General features: G+C 36.8%; 1 long non-coding RNA gene and 1 pseudogene across 1 annotated transcript in view; both read left to right on the top strand.

Annotated features, from left to right (window-relative positions):
• The first annotated feature begins 519 nt into the window (after positions 1–519).
• Positions 520–22,698, top strand: part of LOC144576746 (uncharacterized) — a 62,296-nt gene continuing 40,117 nt past the window's right edge. The window contains exon 1 of the long non-coding RNA XR_013519215.1: positions 520–637. This is a non-coding gene — a long non-coding RNA (uncharacterized LOC144576746). The remainder of the gene's footprint in view (positions 638–22,698) is intronic.
• Positions 842–22,698, top strand: part of LOC100396920 (mitochondrial-processing peptidase subunit alpha-like) — a 53,379-nt pseudogene continuing 31,522 nt past the window's right edge.

A 22,698-nucleotide genomic window follows, 5' to 3' on the forward strand; every position in this document is an offset into this window, starting at 1 on the left:
TAACTATATATGTGCCAAACACTTTTATAGGCACTGGGGTCTTTTCTGGGCTCCCCTATCAATATAAAATCTTCCTTGGGGTGATGCGGTAAATTTTATTACATGTTAATTGCTCACAAATTTATATACCAACAAAATTTCTCTTCTGTATTATAATGTAAGTGCTAACTAGGCATCTCCTCTTGACCATCCTTCAAGTAACTGAACCTTATGCCTAAAGACGAATAAGGAGTACCACAACTTTCTCCCCATTTGTAGACATTAAAAACAAACAAAATCTTGAGATTTATCCTTCAGTTATTCCCATCTTTCACAGAAACTCTCCCAATAAGGTCAATTCATCACCCAATTTTGTCAATCTATTGCCTAAATATTTCTTGAATCTATCCTTTTTAGTTTATTTTTACTACTACTACAATGATGCAGGTCATCATAATTTGTCCCCAGTTATACTGTAACAGGTTCCTAATTAATTTCCCCTGCTTCAGCCTTTTCCCCATTTTAATCCATCCTCCTCATAGTAGCCTAAGGAGATTTGCTAGTTTGAGTCCTGGAAGATGAGAGGGGGCAGATGCTCAAGCTGTGACATGAAGGTCCATGATAAGCAGTTGGCATCTCCCACAGTGCCTGTCACTTGGTAGGTTCTAATTTGTTGCTGTGTCTGAAATACAGGAAAGCATTTTGAAAACCACAGGATTCTACAAAATTAGGTTCCATATGACATATTTTAGCTTAAAGGTAATGACATTTATTCCAGTCAAGTATTTCCCCTTCCTTCTTTCCTGGATTAAGAATGTAAGCCATTGTCTTGTTTATGTATTCTTACCAAAGGAACTTCTAAATGTCAGAGGTAAGTGAAATCCCAGGAAATGAATGGAAATGTCACGTTACAAATTCATTGAAATTTTTGTTCTAGTGGAAATTAGATGAATCTTATGAAATATAGAGAAGTGAATGTTTGGGAAATGGCAATCTGACCAAGAGAAATCAGATTTAAAGTTCATGCTTCTAAGTTGCTATTGATGTGGAAATTTTCAGCAAAATTGTGGCTGTGATTTGAGCATTATGACTATAGACGGACACTGACTTTTTATTTAATTTTCATATTTTTTGTTTCTATGGATATATAGTAGGTGTATATATTTAAGGGGTTTATGAGATATTTTGATACAGGCATACAATGTGTAATAATTAGATGAGAGTAAATGAGGTGTCCATCAATTCAAACATTCATCATTTCTTTGTGTTACAATTATCCTCTTTTATTTAAAATGTACAAAATGCACAATAAACTATTACTGTCATCACTCTGTTGTGATATCACCACTAGATTTTATTTATTCTTGACTTTGACTTTTGAGCCCTGCAAAGTCATGAACACTGAAATATCTTGTAAGGCTTTCCAGAGGTACTTTTCCCTATATTTGAAATGTATTCCCTACACTCAATAATTTATTTGCTTTGTTTACTGCCAGTTTATGGAAAGTCTTGAGTTATCACATGAGACAAATTTTTAAAAAGTGAATTGAATCAAAACCTCTCATAGAATTTATAAAATCACAGCTTTGTGATGTTTGCTTTTCTACTTCTGAAATAAAAATATTATCATATTTAAATAACTCATAGTGTGACAAAGGACAAAATTGTCTCTAGGGATTACCTAGAGAGACAGCATTTATGTCTTCAACAGCACAAACCTTAGATATCCTGATACAAAGTGAATGTTCACTAAATATTTGAAGCATAAATGTAAAAAATTCTGATTGCACAGAACAAATTCCTATATCTCTTAAAAATCATTCCAAATGTGTTCATAAATATTCATGAACAAACAGTATGCACAAACATTTCCTAAACTTCCTCAAAATTCCTAAAAAGCTGAAATAAATGTACATTTAAATTCCATTTCATTTATTTGTTCAGGTGAGCTGCATTAAGTAAGAATTTAACATCTCTGGACCTCAAGTAGTTCATCTGTAAAATGGGGATAATTATAATACCTATATCATATGAAGCATTTAGCAAAATACTGGGCAGCATGTCACTTCTGGCAAGTACTCATGTGTGCCTATGCTTGCATAATGTCACTTCTTAGATTCTACAAAAGAGTCTTTGGAACCTGTTTCATCAAAGCACAGGTTCAATTCTGTGCTATAAAACAGCACATCACAAAGTGTTTTCACAGATAGCTTGTTTAGGGCTGCATATTCATATTTTCTTATAAGGGCTCGATAGGTTCAGAAACATTGATTATGCCAAGCTATCTGTGAAAATGCTTTGTGATGTGCTGTTTTGTATCACAGAATTGAACCTGCATTTTGATGAAACAGGTTCTAAACACTCTTTTTTGTAGAATCTAAGAAGTGACATTCTGCCAGCATAAGCATGCATGAGTACTCGGCAAAATTAGCTAATATTATTTTTGTTGTCAATTATTTTCCTTTCCCTTGACATTTTCCCCATTTCATACTAAAACTCAGAAACAGAAATATTAGTGTTTAGAAAAAAGGAGAAGACAGAAAGCAAATAGTCTGAAATATGCACAACTGGGGTTGGAGCTTGGCCCTCGTCCTTGGGAGGATTCAAGACTCTCACCATCAGCATTGTAATAATAATAGGTACTTGCCTGATACTCCCTCGTTTGTTCCCCCTGTTCCTTCAGATGAATAGAGTATTCATCACTGCTGTAGCTAACCAGACAACCACATCACAAGCATATTATATGAGTCATTATCAATCAGTTTCTTCAGATGATCAGGAAAATAAAAATGAGAATGAGAGAACTCTCGCTAATGTTATAGGTGAGGTTCTCAAAGAGGGGGGTGAGGAAGGAGACCCCTTCCTCTTAAGCTTCTAAGGCCACTTCCGCTTTAGATTTCTACATTGCATTTCAATAGGAAAAGTTAAAAGTCAGCCAGAGGAGGTCAGTGGAAGGACCGGATGGCGTCACTGGCCATTTTAAGGATTAAACTCCCTATTGCCAACCACAACCCTATCTATAGATCACGGACATGGTGTGGAGAAATTTTCCCTGGAAGGCATTGTTCTTGCTCAACTGCTCAGACCCCTACCTAGTCACGTCCCCCATGCTCTTCACCTTCGCACATGTGCATCTCTTAGACTGTAAGCTTTTAAAATGGCCAGGGTTTCCTTTGTTGAGGAGCTTGGTTATTGAGGCATCTATGCCTGCTGCAGCTCCTGGCTGAATAAAATTACCATGTCCTTCCCTGTTTGGTGTTTGAGAGGTTTGTTTGTGGCCACCCCTGCTTCACTAAAAGGATAAATAAATATTTAAAATAGGAATTAAATGAAAAAATTATATAGGTCAGCAACATATAGTCTTTGACTAATATGACAACTTTGTACCCATGAACAAAAATATACATAATTTTATTTCCAGAAACATTTATAAAAATTGTTCATGGAAGTATCCACAAAGAAAACTTTAATGAACATGCAATAGTCAAGACTGACAAGGTCACACTTTTTCTTTAATACATTAAAACTAAAATAAACAATAAAGAAACAAGAGAGTATATACATGAAAAATTTGAAATACTTTCTAGAATTAGGCATTGGTTCAATAATGAATTTTTTAATTTAAAGTAACAAGTAAAAGAGGACTCTATGCTAGAATATTTGGAACACAGCTAAACTGTATTTAGAAACTATGTATAGTCTTAACCATTTTAATCATTAAAAAATGAGTGAAGACTTCTGAAAAATCTTTAAAAACTCCTTTATAAAAGCAAGACGAATATATTTGAAACTGTCAAAATCAACTTTTTCAGAATTCTAGAAGTTAATTAAAGGCTTACAACAATCTGAAGAACTGTATTTAAGAGTAATGGCTAAATATTAGTAATAACAATAAATTTTACAGCATTACAATTTGACCTAATCTCACCTCTCCTCCCAAGATCCATGGTACCTTTGAAGAACAGTAACCTAGCAGCCACTGGAAAGGGCTGAATGGGCTTGGAACTACCCAAATGCACCATTCCCTTAATTGTCACTATTTCACCTGTCTGGCAGTACATTGAAAAGCTTCATTCTTAGAGATTGTCTTTAACTGACCTGACTCAGCTACTCTGTGTGAATGGCCTTATTTGCAGTTCATTGGTTGAAAACAACCAGTGGCAACTGTTTACCTTTGCAGCTGTCTGAGGCAGAATTATAGCTGGAGCTAACGAAAAGCTAATCAAAAACTTAAAAGAAATATTGGGGAATTATGGGGGATTTGAAAGCTTTGGCATACTCCTGGAAATTTAGGAGGTTACTATATTAGTCAGGGGTCTCTACAGAAACAGGAGAGATGACAGATGCATAGATAGATAGATAAATTTATTATAAGGTATTGGCTCATGTGAATAATGGAAGCTGAGAACTTCCATGATCTTCCATAAGTAAGCTGATGTTTGAAGGCATGAGAGCTGGAGAGCTAATAGTGTAGATCCTAGCCCAAGTCTGAAGTCCGGAGAATCAGAGGTACCAAGCTCAGGAGATCTATGTCTCAAAACAGGCTGTTAGGTTGAATGAAAATTTAAACTTCTTTTGTCTTTTTGGCCTATTCAGTCTTTTGATGGATTAAATGATGCCCACTCATGTTGGGGAGGGCCAGCTGCTTTACTTAGTTCACAAATTCAGATGGTAATCTCTTCTGAAAACATGCTCACAGACACGTCCAGAAGTCATGTCTAACCAAGTGTCTAGGTACACTCTGGCCCATTCAAGCTGACACGTAGAATTAACCATTATACTCACATGCTTGCACATGTTCAGGGCTGTATGCATCCCCATAAAGATCTGAGAGGACCCTAATCCCTTATTTCTGTCTGCTTTTAAGGCTCTGTGAAAGCCAGAAGTGACAGCTAGGGTAGAGTTGGGAACAGGCTACTTGAGTGTTATAGGCATTCCCTATACCTACACACAGAGCCGGAGAAAAGATTTGGAGAATTATTGACACCAGTAATGTAAGGAAATGTTCATCAAACCATTAGCTGATCACTAAGCTAACTAAGTAGATATTTGACAGGCTGCACAAGACCAAAACAATACAAATTATACAGAAGTAGTATGAGAAAGTCACTAAACAATTCTAATAAACAGCAACAAGTAAAAAACACTGAAAGTAGGAGAACATAATTTGATCTCAAGAGTTGCCATATCAAACTATTTCAAATGCTTAGTTTTCAACAACAACAAAGAATTAATGAGACACACAAAATAAAAAATGTCTGGAACACAAAGAGTAAAAAAGTACTCAAGAGAAACAGTACTTGAAGAAGCACAATAAATAAAGAGTTAAAATTTTAAAAGTACAAGGAATTAAGGAAAAACATATCTAAAAACTTGAAGTAAACTATGAGCATGATGCCTTTCCAAAGAGAGATTATGAGGAGAGAGGGAACTCTAAAAAAGAGCCAAATAGAAACTCTTGAGTTGGAAAGTATAAGAACTAAAATGAAGAATTTACTAGAAGGAATCAACAACATATTGAGCTGGCAGAAGAAACTTGAACAAATGTCCCTTGAGATTATATATTCTAAGGAGGAAAAAAGATAAAGAATAAAGAGAAATGAATAGAGATATTGGTATACTTTAAGCATACCAACACACCTATAATGGAATTTCCAAAAGAAGAGGAAAAAGAAGGGAGGAAAGAATATTTGAAGAAATGATGGCCAAAAATTTACCAATAAATTCAAGCCTAATAAACTCTAAGAGATCTATTGTAAATATGCCACTATTAAATGGTCCTTTAACAAAGACAAAGAGAGAATCTTCAAAGCAATAAGAGAAAAGTGGCTTATCATATACAAGGGATCCTCAGTAAGATTAATAACTGCCTTATCAACAGAAATCATGGAGAAAAGAAAGCAGTGGCATGTCATATTTAACGTACTGAAAGAAGATGACTTTTAACCAGTAATTCAATATCTAACAAAACTGTCATTCTAAAACAAAGAAGAAATTAAGACATTCTCAGATAAAATGAGTAAACTTGTTACTAGCAGACTTGACCAAAAAAAAAAAAATGCTAAAATAAGTCTTACAAGATGAAGAGACAATAATTTCAATTCATAAACAAAAGGAAAACCAAAAAAGATAGATAGGTAAACTTTTAAAACAGCATCAATATATGTTTGTTTATAACTTTTATTGTCTCATCTGACTTAAAGAAAACTACATAAAGCAGTAACTATAAGGCTGAGGTGATGAGCTTATAATGAATAAGGATGTTATTTATGTGATAATAATAATATAAATCAGATGGGGAGTGAAGTTATACATAAGTGAGTTTTTTTGTTTGTTTGTTTGTTTTTGTTTTTTTAAGGCAGAGTTTCGCTCTTGTTACCCAGGCTGGAGTGCAATGGTGCGATCTCGGCTCACTGCAACCTCCGACTCCTGGGTTCAGGCAATTCTCCTGCCTCAACCTCCTGAGTAGCTGGGATTACAGGCACGCGCCACCATGCCCAGCTAATTTTTTGTATCTTTAGTAGAGACGGCGTTTCACCATGTTGACCAGGATGGTCTCCATCTCTTCACCTTGTGATCCACCTGCCTCAGCCTCCCAAAGTGCTGGGATTACAGTGAGTTTTTATATAGTATTGAAATTAAATTGGTATTAATCTTAGCTAGATTGTTTTAAGATGTTAATTGTAACTCCCAGGGCATCTTAATTCACTAAGAGAATTACTAAAAATATATAGCTTAAAAAAAGGAAATTAAAGTGGTATACTAGAAATATCTATACAGTATAAAGAAGATCATATGGAGAATTAAAGGAAGAAAAGAAAGATCTTCAAAAATCAAATAGCAAAATGGAAGATATATTTACTTTATCAACAATTATCAACTATATATATGTAATTACATATATTATAAACTAGACATACATATATGTATGTTTATAATATATGTAATTATTATATGTAAAAACATACATATATGTGTTTGTACATAAATATGTACTATGCCTGACAACGAAGTCCCAAAATACATGAAGCAAAAATTGATAGACTTGAAGAGAGAAACAACGGATAGAATTGAAGTCAAAAACAACTGGAGACTTCAGTATCCCATTTTTAATACTAGGAAGAACAATGAACAGAATATCAACAAAGAAACAGAAGACTTAGATAAGACTATAAAGCAATTAGACCTAAAGGAATTTTAGAGAAGACTTCACCCAAAAATGCTAGAATAAACATTCTTAAATGCACATGAAACGTTCTCTAGAATAGACAATAGGCAATATTTTAAAAAAACAATAAATTTTAAAGAATTGAAATAACTAAATGTATGTTCTCTGACAAAAATAAAATAGATCTAGAAAGCAATAACAGAAGAAAATTTACCAATATGTGATAATTTAAAAAAATCAAACTCTTAAGTAACCAATGGGTCAAAAAAAAAATCACATGTAAAATTAGAAAATACTTTGAAAATCAACATTTGAAATGAACAAAACCCAAAAACATAATATACCACAAATTATTGCATACAACTAAAGTAGTGCTAAAGGGAAATTTATAACTGTGAAGAAGTATTTATTAAGGAAAATCTCAAATTGATCACATAAGTTTCTACCCTAAGCAACTCCTTTAAGAAGATTAAGCTGTACACAAAGCAAACAGAAGAAAGAAAATAATAAAGACTAGAATAAAAATTAATGAACTAATAAATAATGAAATAATGAAACAACAGCGTAAATCAACCAAATCAAAAGTCGATTATTTTAAGGATGAACATTAAAACATACATAGCAAAAATCGATAGAATATAGGTGAATACGTCAAATTAATGTCTTCTTCTCTCATGAAGGCTGTTGCTCGTGAAAAACAACACCCAAACATGTTATGCTTCTATTTTTTGTACTCCTTTTCTAATATCTTACAAATTAATAGAGTTTTGGTTGTTATATGGAAACGAAACCCTTAGAGACGGTTTAGTTAGCTCAGGAGACAAAAAATGAAAAGATCAAAGATGATTAATTTTTTATTCGTATCTTTGAACTGTCTCACTTATTATAATGAATTATGTATTACTTTTATAATTTCAAATAAATTCTAGTATTAAAAATTTAAAAGAAAAAATGATATAGATATATATTATTAACATGGAAATATTTTGAGGTTAAAAAAGCATGTCCATATTTTTTTTTATATATATATTTTCTTGCGTTTTAGGTTTTGGGGTGCATATGAAGAACATGTAGCATTGTTGCATAGGTACATACATGGCAATGTGGTTTGCTGCCTTCCTCCCCATCACCTATATCTGGCATTTCTTCCCATGTTATGCATGTCTATATTTATTATCATACACATTACAACTGGCTTGAATGGAGTATATCAAAATGTTAATACTTGCCATCTCTCAGTGGTACTACTATTTTTATTACTTTTTGGAGTTTTATATAATTTGGAATTATAATGACTTACTATTTTTTTAATTATAAAAAAAATCAATGAAGTTATTTTAGGTTTAGAAACAAAAATGTTTTATCGAGAGGGAAGAATAAGGCAGAAGGTCCAGGAAGTGTGGCTGAATGTCAAGGCAATTGAAAGGAGTTGGAATGAAACCCAGATCTCAGACACTCAGGGGAGGGTCGATTCAGGGCAAGAGAATGAATGACCTTAGCAGTCCTTACCATTAATCTCCCACTCCTTTTGCTGTGTTTTGCCTGAAACGTTCTGGTTAAACTGTCTTTTAAACTTCTAATCCATTATATTTAGTTAATATCTTTACAAATAACCATGACTTGATAGCAAAGTTAGCAGGATTTACATTTTCATTGTTTTTTGAAAATGTGAACACTAATGTTATGCTGGTTGTTATGTAGAAGAAATTTCTTCAGTGGAATTCAACAGGATGCTATTCTTGCAAGACACCTTCAGTATAGATCACTGACTCTACTCTGCAGTGAATTTTGAGCTTCCAGAAGGCTTGTTAAGGGCACAGGATTTTGGAATGTGTGCTCCAAATGTATCAAAGTTATGCTTAGTAGGCTAAAAATAATGAGTGAGATAGTAATGCATTGGAAAAGATTGAGCTGTTGTATGTCATGAGAGGGACAGAGGTTTAACAAGACCTTTTGCTATGTGTTGTATAATGTAATTGTGCATCTCTGCTTATTCACAAGACCTATATTGTATTATCAAAAATAATTTTTAAATTGATTTACGTCTTTTGAATGCAACAGAAGACATAAAATCCTGGCCATGCATTCAGGGAGGGCTAATGGGGTAATGTTTCAGAGCCTTCTATAAGGGAATGGGGACCTAACATACAGTCTCCAGAATCTCTTCTAGAATGAAACAGAGCATTCATCTTCACCATGACAGGCAGGCTGCTGGGAGCATGAGCGAATGAAAAAGGAGTCCTCTGGTCTTTGTGGTTTCAACTCAAGATGAAAGGGAAATGGTGCCGGCTACTGATAAATTAGATTTACAGTTTTAGGGACAAGGCATCTTAGGGGCTAGATATTTCAGTTGGAGCTATAGCTAAAGGTTTTGTAAATGTATGTAATTTGCAAACAGAGTCAATAATTTTGTTCTTCAAGGGAAGAAAGCTTTTGTTTTTTGGTGAGCGTATCTCTTCCTGAAAAAAAGAGTGAGGGAGGATTTACATCCCAGGGTGAGACATTCTCCAAGTCAAGAGCACAGTCATTTAAAATAATGTTGAACAAGAAAGGGATGCCAGCGAGAGGCAGATGTGAATAAGACACCTTAGTGACCCTGGGGGTCCCATGCAAACAGAAGGGAAGAAAGACCAAAGCCACAAATATGTGGCATAAGGCTGTGAGAGGGAGAAAGTTCTAAAGGTGTTTAAGAAGTATTGCTGGGCAGGTTGTGGTGGCTTACACCTGTAATGCCAGCACTTTGGGAGGCTGAGAGAAGTGGATCATTTGAGATCAGGAGTTCAAGACCAGCCTGGCCAACATGGTGAAACCTGTCTCTACTAAAAATAAAAAAATTACCTGGGTGGTAGTGGTGTGCACCTGTAATCCCAGCTACTCAGGAGGCTGAGGCAAGAGAACCGCTAGAGGCTGAAGCAAGAGAATCACTTGAGCCTAAGAGGTGGAGGTTGCAGTGAGCTGAGATTGGGCCACTGCACTCCAGCCTGGGTGACAGAGTGAGACCCTGATCTCATAAAAAGAAAAAAAAGTATTGCTATGCCATGAATATGATAAAGTATCTTTCATTGCTCTTTTTTTTTTTGAGACGAAGTTTCAGTCTCGTTGCTCAGGCTGGAGTGTAATGGCGCAATCTTGGTTCATCGCAACCTCCACCTCCCAGGTTCAAGCGATTCTCCTGTCTCAGCCTCCCCAGTAGCTGGGATTACAGGCATGTGCCACCATGCCAAGCTAATTTTTTGTAGCTTTAGTAGAGACGGGGTTTCTGTTGGTCAGGCTGGTCTCAAACTCCCAGCCTCAGGTAATCTGCTTGCCTTGGCCTCCCAAAGTGTTGGGATTACAGGCGTGAGCCACTGCAACCTTTAAGAGTCCAGGAGCAGAGACAATGATTAGTTCATGTTTCCAAGAATGCTGAACAACAAATCCTTTTTTAAAAATAGGGTTTCTGATGATCGAGACTTAAAATGTATGAGGTTTCTAATTGGGATTTATTAAAACAGAGAACAACCTGATGACAGAATTCTAGAGAGAGAAGCTTGTTTATAAAAAAAACAAAACCAACAGCTTTATGAAGGTATAATGAATATACAAAGAACTGCACATATTTAATGTGTACAATTTGATGATTTTGGCTAAAACTCCCATAGGATATGTATTATCACTACAGTTGGGGTAATGGGCATATCCAACATCTCCCAAAGTTTCCTTATATTGCTTTATTATTTTGTTTGGTTTTGTGTGTGTATATGATAAGATCTACCCTTTTAACAAATTCTGAAGTGCACAACACCATATTGTCAACTATAGGCACTGTGTTGTACATCATATCTCTAAAATTTACTCATCTGGAATAATTGAGACCTTATACTCATTCACATACATACTTATTCTATTGAGACCTTTTACTCATCAGCTCCCCATTTCCTTCCTCCTTCTACCCTGTGGCATCATTTTATTCTCTGCATCTCTGAGTTTGACTATTATCAATACCACATACAAGTGGTATTTGTCCTTATATGTGTCCAGAAGGACAAATACAGTATTTGTCCTTCTGTTACTGGCTGATTTCACTTAGCACAATAGCCTCAAGTTTCATCAATGTCATCACAAATGGCAGAATTTTCTTCTTTTTATGGTTGAATAATATTTCATTATATATATTTACCACATTTTCTTTATCCAGTCATCTGTCAACGTACATTTGGGTTGTTTCTATATCTTGGCAGTTGTAATACTGCAGTGAGCATTGGAGTGCAGAGAACTCTTCCAGATCTTGATTTCTCTTCTTTTGGACATATACCCAGAATCTGGATTGCTAGATTCCATGGGAGCTCTATTTTCAACTTTCTGAATAACTTTCATACTGTTTTCCATCATGGCTGCACCATTTTACATTCTCACTAACAGTTTACAAGGGTTCCAGTTTCTTCACATCATACCTACTCATTTTATTTATTGTTTTATTTTGTTATAATGGCCATCCTAACAGGTGTGAGGTGATATTTTACTGTAGACCAGCTTCTAACTGCATTAAGACTATGTGACATTCAAGTTCATTATAATGTGGTTACCACCTGATTTCTGGCTATTTACGCCTCACCACCCCTGCATGCATAGCCTTCCCACCTGCCATGTTTCATAGCTTGCTCTTCCTGGGCCTTGCTTCCATGGCTATGGAAGACCTTGCTTACCCTGCTATGGAACACTTATTTATATTTATGTTCATGTCCCTCTTCTGAGTGTGGAATCCTGCAGAATGCTTTTTTCCAGACAGCCATGTGCTTCACTCTCTCACTTTTTCCATGTCTCTGTTTCAATGCCACTCACCTGTGAGGTCTCCCTTCCCTAAGCACCCACTGAGAAGAGCACCAGAACCCTTCTACCTCCTGCCCTGCTGTGCCCACAACACTGACAGCACAAAATATTTGTGTTTGCTTAGTTTTTGTCTTCTATCCACCCAATGAGAATATAAGCTCCATGAAACAAGTCTTTCTTCCACTTTCCTTTTATACCTCTATCTTCTGGAGCAATGGATACATTTGGTGTTCAGCAAATTATGCTTTAATAAATTAATGAGTAAATCAGAGCTGTGTCTCCTGTAACTTTGTATTTTCCCAATAGCTAGCACAGAATCTGGACTAGTGTATAATCCCAGCGATTATTTGTTAAACAAATAGCTCCCTGGAATAGAAGTATTATGGTAAGAGAAAAGTTATCTGATGATAAAATGCACCTTTTTCTTTTTTAAGGAAGAATTGGTTATATGGAGACTAGAGGTATACACAGTCAGTGTGAATTCTTTATCTGATCACTTGGATAAGTTCTGGCTTCCCCTCTTTTCAGCTGTGGAACATTCAGCAAGTCAGTTTCCCTCTCTGAGTCTCAGTTCCATCATATATAAATTAAGCTTTGCTGTGACTATTACATTAGCACACATAAAGCCCTTAGAACACTCTGTGACAACATATTGTGAGCACTTAGTATGAGATATTATTATTATATGAGAAAACAATTTGAGAGAAAATGAAAGAAATCAAAATTGTAAAAAATGTTTATAAAAACTTTAATAACATCATATATGGAAAATTGGTCTAAAAATATTATATGAGTATTACATATATAAATACTACAAAACAAGAGTATACAATTTTCTCATATGGCTTCAAGTGCATAATTTTTTATAGCAGTTATCTTTGGGTGGTAAGATTTTGGGTGCTTTTTTTCCATTAATGCTTTAGTGAACTGTTCACATTCTACTTTAATTAAGCAGTGCCTCTAGAGTCAGCACAAATAATAAATCCTGTAGAAATTGACTCTTTACTACTTCCAAAAATAAGAAAGAAAATGAGATGCATTTTAGCTTTCACTCTCCCTCCACCTGGTTGCTGGATTGTTCTCATCCAGGTAAACCCTGAGCAGAATCTGCAGAGTCCAGCTGTGACTAACCCCTAGCCAGGGCTGGTGGATTTAGCCACGAGGGACTTTGGTTCTGAGTTTAGACTTTCTGGTGGCATTGGGCAGTCACAACCTGAATCTTGGCCAAATTCAACTACTTGATTAACTTCCATTCAAATAGAAGCTTACTTTTGAAAAGTTAGGTTTTCTTCAATTTTTTTTTTCCCCCACAGCTGTCTTGGCAGCATCTCATTCCAGCCAGGGCAGGAAGTATCTGAGTCAGAGATGGGGTGAAACAGTTTTTCTGGTGCTGTTCCCAGATCTCTGACAAGGACCGTCTCTCCTCGAGCTTTCTGTCTGCTTCTACAAATAGCTTGCAGAGAGCTGGAGGATGTGTGTAACGGGATTCAACCAAAGCAGTCCTCCGGCCCACCCTTGTATTTGAAAGAATGTGAGTCATCAGCATGGGTCCTGCCCTCTTCAGCATCCTCAATGAATTAGCAATTCCCAGAAAGCTACTCCTGAGGGAATGGGAAGAAAAAGAGACCAGAAGCAAGGAGACTGAATGTGTGCCTACACCAGATGATATTACAAGATGGGTTTAGATAAATAAGGCACATTTCCACCCACCCACCATTAAAAAAAAAAAGCAGCAGCAGCAGCAAAACTTTTGTGCTAGATTGTAAAGGCTCGTTTGACTTCATTAATCTAAATAAGTACCTTAAATGTGTCTAGTTCTCTTTTCTTCTCATTCTTTTCCCTTTATTCTTGAGGTGGTAGCAATCGGAAGTGTTTGAGATGATCACACATACTTAGCCTCTCTGTTCTGTATTAAATGTAGGCAATTTTCTGTGTCTAAATGAAGAGGAACTAAATACATACATATCTTGAAGAGGACTTGCTAAGATGAAGCCAATATTTTACCCCTGGCTCCCTCTTTAAGAACTTAGACTCGAGTTACCTGTGAGAGGTCATGAAACAACTCAACAGATTTGAAGACTTGACTGGGAAAAACTGTGCTTTGGGGAAACAATATTGGCTACTCAATTTGCTAAACCGGTATCTAAATCTCAATTTTGGCATTTATGAACTGCATGATGTGGAGACATTTCTTAATGTCTCTGAACCTCAATTTTCTAACTTATAGGAACCATCATGCTGACTTGAAGGTTAGACATAATGGATTGAAGTGCCTTTCACATAATAGGTACTATACTATTTACCTATATTGAACATACATAACCCTCTCTTACAGACGTTACAGTTGCTGTAAATAAAAACGGTGAAAGTAAAATCTACAACGTGGTAGAGATAAGTTAATAATAGTCATAGTTCGCTGTCCAGTGCTCAGTTTTATTTTTAGTAGAATGATATCAAGCATACATTTTAGTGACCACGTGCCTAATGGTTTTAAATGCTATACATAGCAGCTAGATTAACGTCTCTCAAAGTGTGGATGGAGACCCATCTCAATAAAGATCACTGAAGAATCTTTTTAAAAGGAAGATTTCTAGGCCTATCTAAAACCTTCTTTGGTGTGGTGCCCTAAAATTTGCATTTTTGTGTCATTTCTATATACATTGTAGTTTTAAAACCACAAATTTGATGAAGATTTTTAAAAAATATTTTAAGCTACTGATACTAACACATCATATCATTATAACTATAATTTATTTTTGATGGAACTCTTCGGAAGTCATGGATCAGAGTAGTTAGTTTTAGTTTCTGGCTTGGTGCCAATGCCAGCTGAACTGCTTACCAGCTGTGAGACGCTGAGAGAATTTTGACGTTTTATTAAGTTCTAGTTTCCCATCTAATTTCCCGTCTAGTCTCCCTAATAGTTTCTCCTCTCTAGAATTATTGGAAGAATTGTATGAGTTAAGACATCTGTAAGTTTTAGACTATAGATATTAGACGTTATCATCAAGACTTCACGATGATTATGTAATTCAGAAAGACTCCGGTAGGGATTTGATGAGCATCTTTGAGAATTATTTTGGCAAAGAGAGGCAAATCTGGATGGTCCTCATTTTACTCGCCCTTTTAGTACTTTAGTGGAAGCTGGCTCAGCAGCTGCAAAATAGCTCAAGGAAAGAAAAAGCTGATTCTAGCTACTGGGCTTCACATAGTCCCTCCTTCTAGCAAGGTAATTTTTCCACAGTTGTATAGTCACACAGATATTCCCTGCACAGTCCCCCTACAAATATATAGAAGACTTTATTTGTGGTAGGGAGTGTAGGCATAACCATGCTACTGGATCATTTGCCATGATGCATCTACTTTAGCTTTGTGTAACCTGATCATACCTTTCTGTAGGATGGGAGAACTTGGATTATATGTACTTTATTGTTTCTCTATCTTTACAGTTTTCCATATAAAACTCTATTTTTTTTTGAGACGGAGTTTCGCTCTTGTTACCTAGGCTGGAGTGCAATGGCGTGATCTCGGCTCACCGCAACCTCCGCCTCCTGGGATCAGGCAATTCTCCTGCCTCAGCCTCCTGAGTAGCTGGGATTACAGGCACGCACCACCATGCCCAGCTAAGTTTTTGTATTTTTAGTAGAGACGGGGTTTCACCATGTTGACCAGGATGGTCTCGATCTCTTCACCTCGTGATCTACCTGCCTCGGCCTCCCAAAGTGCTGGGATTACAGGCGTGAGCCACCGCGCCCAGCCTAAAACTCTATTTTTATAATATCTGTACTAAGTAACACTAGAAGTATGTGCCCAAGATCCCTTTTCAAAATAACTATTTTTTGATAATAGGAATTTTGGAGATGACTAAATTAGCATGCAGGAGGTACAATCCAGAGAGTTCCTGGGGGCAGCATTTGCAGGAGGTACTGGAGCACAGCAGGATGGGGGACAGGGAGATGTAGAGCTGAAAAACTGATCAGGTACTAGAGCTTGAAGGACAATGGGAGGTTTTCAATGCAGTTTGGAATTTCCTTTGATGACCTGAAGTGCCAATGAAGAAATGTTTGCTGTAGAGGGGCAAGATGGTATCTGAGTTTTAGGAAGATCACCATGTGGAATGAACTGGAAGCGGGGAAAGGCTGAAAGTCAATAAACCAAGTGGAAAAAATGAAGCAGCAATCTACATGAGGGATAGCAGTGGCCTGAATTTCAGCCTGCTAACTCACGTTCACATTGATTTCTCTTTTTCATTAGGATGCATTAATTAAATTCCCCATCAGAAAGCAGAGAATCAAGAGCACGCTGGAGGAAATAAAGCAGAGGAAAATTCCTTTTGGAAAGAAGACAGGATGGTGAAAGTGAAAGATGTTTAGTTTTAATAACCTTTAAAACTCATAGCCATGGAGGCCCTTATGGGTCCTCAGATCATTGAGAGGCCTTGGGTGGAGAAATGAGGATAAATGCACAGAATTACCTCTGAGGGCTCACATGTACACCCATACAGTGCCATTTCCATGATAGTGAGATGTGGGATATGGAAAGCAATAGACATCTGCTCTCTCCCTTTCTGTGTATCTCTCCCACACACATGTATTCTGCTTGGGGTCCAGCTCACACTGAGGGAATTTTATTTGAATGTTCCTGGTGGAGCATTCCTATGATGTAAAACCAAAATGTGCAAGGATGCAGTAGTATTTACTGAGTACCTCAGACATTTGAGTATGAGGTAATTTAATACATTTTATTCCAATGAGCCCTTGCAGAAGTTTACCTGTCATTATCATAAAGAAGCTGGTTCAGAGACAATGCCATGTGCCCAAAGAAGCACAGCCAATCCATGGCAAGCTGGGGTTCCTCTGTTAGTCTGCACTGATGCCCAGAGCTAGAGTCTAAGCTTACATTGCTCTTGGAGTTACGTAATCCTGTATCAAGTAAACATAGGCTTTTCGAGCAGAAGCAGCAGCTGTAAAATGCCTCAAGATGGATAGCAACAGGCAATCCACTTTATCTCTGGATTAGCATAGGGGTTAAGAGTACAGGTTTTGGAGTTTGACAAACCTGGGTTCAAATCAAAGTTTCTGGACATTTACCTGAGAAAATTTAGAAAATTTATTTAACTCTAAGGCTCGGTTTTCTCACCTATAGACTAGAATGACCACAGTGCTGTCTCACAGGATTATTTTGAGAAGTTAATGAGTAATTGAATTAAAACACTTGGTAAAATGTCTGGCACATGGTAACTGCTCATAGAGGTGAGCTAATATTAATACATATTACATTTCCAATGACTTTTCATTTTTCTTATCTATAATGAAATATCAGCTCATTGGTGCTGCGAATTTATATCAAGAACTGATGTGATTTTTCAGGTAGATGAAATCTTTATTTCTTTGAGAAAAATCATTTGCAAGGAACTAACTTTTGTCTCCAATGCCTTTTCTCTCCTTTCCTAGCTCTTCTGTGTCTGTAATGAGAAACTGATGGGCATTTGCTGTTCAATTTATCTGGACTCTGTAATTTTCTTTATTGCCTTGCTTTGCCCAATAAACCTTAGGGTTTTTTTTTTGTTTTGTTTTGTTTTGTTTTTACATTTCCACTTCAGGGTATTTGGTGCTGTGATGATGAAAAATAAAACCTGAGTTACAATATGATAGGGCAATAATCATAGATACTTGCTTAGTCTTGCTGAGTTTCAAGTTCCTCTTGGGTTAAATGAAATCTATCCTACATATCTCACTACTGTTATGAGGATCAAAAGACGCAGTGGTCGTAAATACATTGTAAAGCTTAAAGTTCTATAAAAAATGTAAAATTTTTATTTTATGGCTGTTATACAGCAAGAAAAAACCTTCAGATAAAAGTGGTCATGTGCCTATTCTAAGTGCTAGCACTCCCACTAGTGCTAGCTAGTGAACTACTGAAGAGCATGTTTTGTCTGAAAGTGACATTCCTTTAAAAAGGGCAAGAGGGGCCAGGTGCCGTGGCTCATGCCTGTAATCCCCGCACTTTGGGAGTCCAAGTTGGGTAGATCACAGGGTCAGGAGGTCGAGACCAGCCTGGCCAACATAGTGAAACCCCATCTCTACCGAAAATACAAAAACTAGCCAGGCATGGTGGCAGACACCTGTAATCCCAGATATTGGGGAGGCTAAGACAGGAGAATTGCTGGAACCTGGGAGGTGAAGATTGCAGTAAGCCGAGATTGAGCCACTGCACTCCAGCCTGGTGACAAGGTAAGACTCCGTCTCAAAAAAAAAGGCAAGAGGGCCGGTTGCGGTGGCTCACACCTGTAATTCCAGCACTTTGGGAGGCCAAGAGGGTGGATCAGGAGGTCAAGAGATGAAGACCATCCTGGCCAACATGGTGAAACCCCATCTCTACTAAAAATTACCTGGGTGTGGTGGCACAAGCCTGTAATCCCAGCTACTCAGGAGGCAAGGTTGCAGTGAGCCAAGATTGTACCACTGTACTCCAGCCTGGCGACACAGCGAGATTCCATCTCAAAAAAAAAGGGAAGGGTGCGGGGGGAGCAGGCAAGAGAATGATTTCTTTAAAACTTCAGCCTATGTTTTACAGGAAAGGGAGGCAGAGGGCTGACAATGGCGGGGCTTGGAAATGTAATTGATGAAAGATCCACATACACGTGTTTTGGTTAGTCTTGTACATGTTTAATTACATAATCTAAAGAAGGAGGGATGGTATTGAGGTGGGTTTTGTCAGACCAACCTTCCCAGAAACAGTCAGAAGAAAACAAACAGGAGATTGCATAGAAAGCAGAGGTGAGTTTAAAGAAAGAGTTGCAGAAGCTCCTGGGTCATCGACATTTTCCACTTTCTCTGATAGATGCTATTCCCTATCACCAGCCTCAGTTTCATAATACTCACTGTGTGACCTCAGGGAAGAGAGTCTCTGAGCCCTACTCAGTCATGTGCTGGTAAGTGTTTTGAAAATATACGCACACCAATTTGTCATATATTTTACTGCTATGAAAGATGTGTAGCATACATTTTATAAATATAATATATAATACTCTATAGTATAATTTCCTATAGCCAATTGTTAATTGCAGAACTGTTTCATTGATTTTTGCCTTCTCTTATACTCACAGCTAAACTGTGGTTGGGATTGACTGAGTGACTGTAGTTCTGAAATGAATCTCTGTTGCAGTTTAGTTTACATTTACAATAAGATAACAGTGAAACAACAAAGGCACACGTGAGAATTCCACTAATTAGTGAAATAATATCACTTATTAGTGACCTATGTGATGCTTTTTCCAAATCAAATAATAATTTCTGATTACTGAAAGAATAGTTTCTGAAAGAATTTTTGTGCTGTTCACAATTTAATAGCTGTGAACACAATCCTCTTTTTTTTTTTTTTTTTTTTTTTAAGGCAAGGATGGGGTCTTACTCTGTCATCCAAGCTGGAGTGTAGTGTTACAATCACAGTTCACTGAAGACTCGAATACCTGGGCTCAAGCCATCCTCCTGCCTCAGTCTCCCAAGTAGCTGGGACTGTAGGTGTGTGCCATTGTGCCAAGCTAATTTAAAATTTTTTTTTAGGCTGTGTTTCTCAGCCTGGTCTAGAACTCCTGATTGCTTCAAGCAATCCTCCCACCTTGGCCTTCCAAAATGCTAGGATTACAGGTATGAGCCACTGTACCTGGCCTCCTTCTCTTAAGTTATATCTGCCTCATAAACATTTTTTCCATAAATATCTTAGGTCTAGACAAACAACAAAATAATGAATTGAGCTATAGTTTACATTATTTGCTGATTTTGGTGGTGTAAAAATTCTTACTGTGGTCTATTTCAAGTGACAGTCCCACTGAATGTGAAGGTAGGGAGAGATGCACAGTATTATATCAATCTATAATCTTCACACCATACAGTAATTATAACTATAAGTAAATTTAAGGACAAAAATATAAGAAAAATTGAAACTGATAAATTTTGAGTATTGTTTTGTGTTATTATAAAGTATTAATAGTGAGTTTATTAAATACTTATGTTTCTTAAAATAATGGTTAAGTTCAGCAACTACTTCACGAGATCCCTAGAAATTAAAAATTAGCCATCATGATTTAGTGAAAGTTGACTCCAACACACTACTGGCCTTTAGTGTTCCTTATTATGTAAAGAGGATGACCAGATTTTGAAAATGCATGCAAAATGCTTGGTATATTCTTTCCAATTTTTAAATGGCATTTTTTCATTAATTCAGTGTACATTTTTGTATCTTGATTTTTTAGCATCAACAAACCCCTTGTGAATTTCTCTGCCATGTAATATCTTGTTGCATTCAAAAGTACCATACTGAAGCCTTTCTAAATATGAATGCTACCACATAAGAGATTTATACTTATAGAAAATGTAGATTATTATACAACAAGTAAATCCACTTTTCTGGTCTCTGCAATACACATTTCTATAGGCATTAGAAGGCTCTGTCTTTAAAGAATAATCTCAAGAACACGCCTCATTTCATTTTTCCCATTAGCAGCAGTTTAAAAATTCTTCCAGACTACAGCTCTCATTCTGCCTTTTTGCTTTTCTACAAAGTACATCTATATTCTCTTTACTCTGAAGCTTTGCAATTTGAAATTGGTCTCATAAATCAAAAAGAACACCCATATGGACAATTATTTCAAAACTTAATCAAAAAGTTTTTTTTTCTCTTCTTATTCTTGTTTGAGGGCAGTGGAAGAGTAATGGATAAATGTATAATCAACTCACATAAAATTTGACAAGTTTTATAATATTGTCTTCTGAGAATCCAAATAGCACACACTTTTTATCATAACGATCCAGTGCAATTCCATGACCAAAGAAGAGCACATCACATTTGGGAACCAGTTGTGGGGACCTGACTGTGTTTTGCTGCCAACAGCAAAGCTGAAATGCAGAATTCCAGCCTGAAAAAGGGACGTGGGGCTTTATGAGTTCATACACATGGGGATTTTAAGGGGAGTGGCTGTTTGGACATCTTGTGTCTCTCTCCCATATGCTCAGTTGAAGAACTAGAGAATAAGGTTGTATACATTTAGAATGTTACCAAGTAGCTAAAATCGCTGAGTCACCTGTGCACTTTGGCCATCACTTTTCTGAGGTAGTTTCTGGCTAAAAAGCCCTTGGAACATCCACTTTGGAAATGTTTAGCAGTCAAAACCGTTTGCAGCTTGTTTGATGAAACATTTGCCAATAGGGATCCAAAGGCTATGTTGGGAAAAGTGTAGTTAGATTTATTACATTTCCAAATTGGAACACAATAGGCTTAACACAGCTAAGCCCAACCTCAGAAATGAGGAATGAATTTGCTCCTTTATTTACCAGATTCTGTTTGATGTTGGCATTAAATAAGTAGAGGCAAGAATTGGCAGACTGTGCAGCAAAAGACATGGGTCTGGAAGCAACAAACTGAATTCAAGGGGCACATAAGAAAAATTGTGATAGGAATGGCAACTATAACATGGAATGGCATTAAAAAGCAATGGAGGCCAGGAATGGTAGCTCACGAAATCCCAGTACTTTGGGAGGCTGAGGTGGGTGGATCATCTGAGGTCAGGAGTTCGAGACCAGCCTGGCCAATGTGGTGGAACCCCGCCTCTACTAAAAATACAAAAATTAGCCAGGCATGGTGGTGCATACCTGTAGTCCCAGTCTCTTAGGAGGCTGAGGCTGGAGAATTGCTTGAACCTGTGAGGCAGTCGTTGCAGTGAGCTAAGATTTCACCACTGCACTCCAGCCTGGGAGACAGACTGAGACGCTGTTTTTGGGGGGGGGGGGAAGAACAGCAATAGAATGAGGAGGCAGATAACAATGCAGCCCTATTGATTCCAGTAGAAGTTATCCCACTTTAAAATAACAGTAACTTTTGAATTTTAAAATCGAACCCTAGAGCCACACTGAAGAAAAGAATAGAAAATCAAGTTTTTTCTCATCCTGTGAAAAATGATGTTGGTAGTTTGAGAGAAATAATGTTGAAAAACTGTAGACTGCTTTGGGTAGTATGGCTATTTTAACGTTATTGATTATTCCAAACCATGAACATGGAATGTTTCTCCATTTGTTTGTTTCACCTACTATATCTCTTAGCAGTGCTCTCTTCAGAGAGATCTTTCACATTGGTTAAATGCATTCCTAGGTATTTTCTTCTGGTTATGGCTACTTTAAATGGGATTGCATTTTTTTTGTTTGGCTCTCAGATTGAATGTAATTGGTGTATAGACATTCTACTGATTTTTATACATCAATATGTATCCTAAAATTTTACCAAAGTTATTAATAAGTTTCTGGAGCCTAGAACTCATGTCTGATGGCTGATTGGTGAAGGCTTTAGGGTTTTTTAGGTATAGATTTATAGCATCCACAAATTATCCAAAATAGGATGGAAGTGGAACAAAAACAGACACACAGACCTATGAAAGAGAAGAGAAAACCCAAAAAGAAAGCCACACCCATATGACCATCTGATCTTCAAAAAGTCAACAAAAATAAGCAATAAGGAATATGCTCTGTATTTAATTGATAGTGCTGCGATAGCTGGCCAGCCAGCCATATGCAGAAGAATAAAGCTGTATCCTTACCTTTCAACATATCCAAATTTAACCCTAGATTGATTAAAAATTTAAACTATAAGAATTCTAGAAGAAAACCTAGGAAACACCATTCTGGATATCTGCCTTGGGAAATAATGAATGACTAAGTCCTCAAAAGCAATTACAACAAAAACAAAAATTGACA

This window comes from Callithrix jacchus, chromosome 6 (assembly GCF_049354715.1).
Source record: "Callithrix jacchus isolate 240 chromosome 6, calJac240_pri, whole genome shotgun sequence".
NCBI classification, from domain to species: domain Eukaryota; kingdom Metazoa; phylum Chordata; class Mammalia; order Primates; family Cebidae; genus Callithrix; species Callithrix jacchus.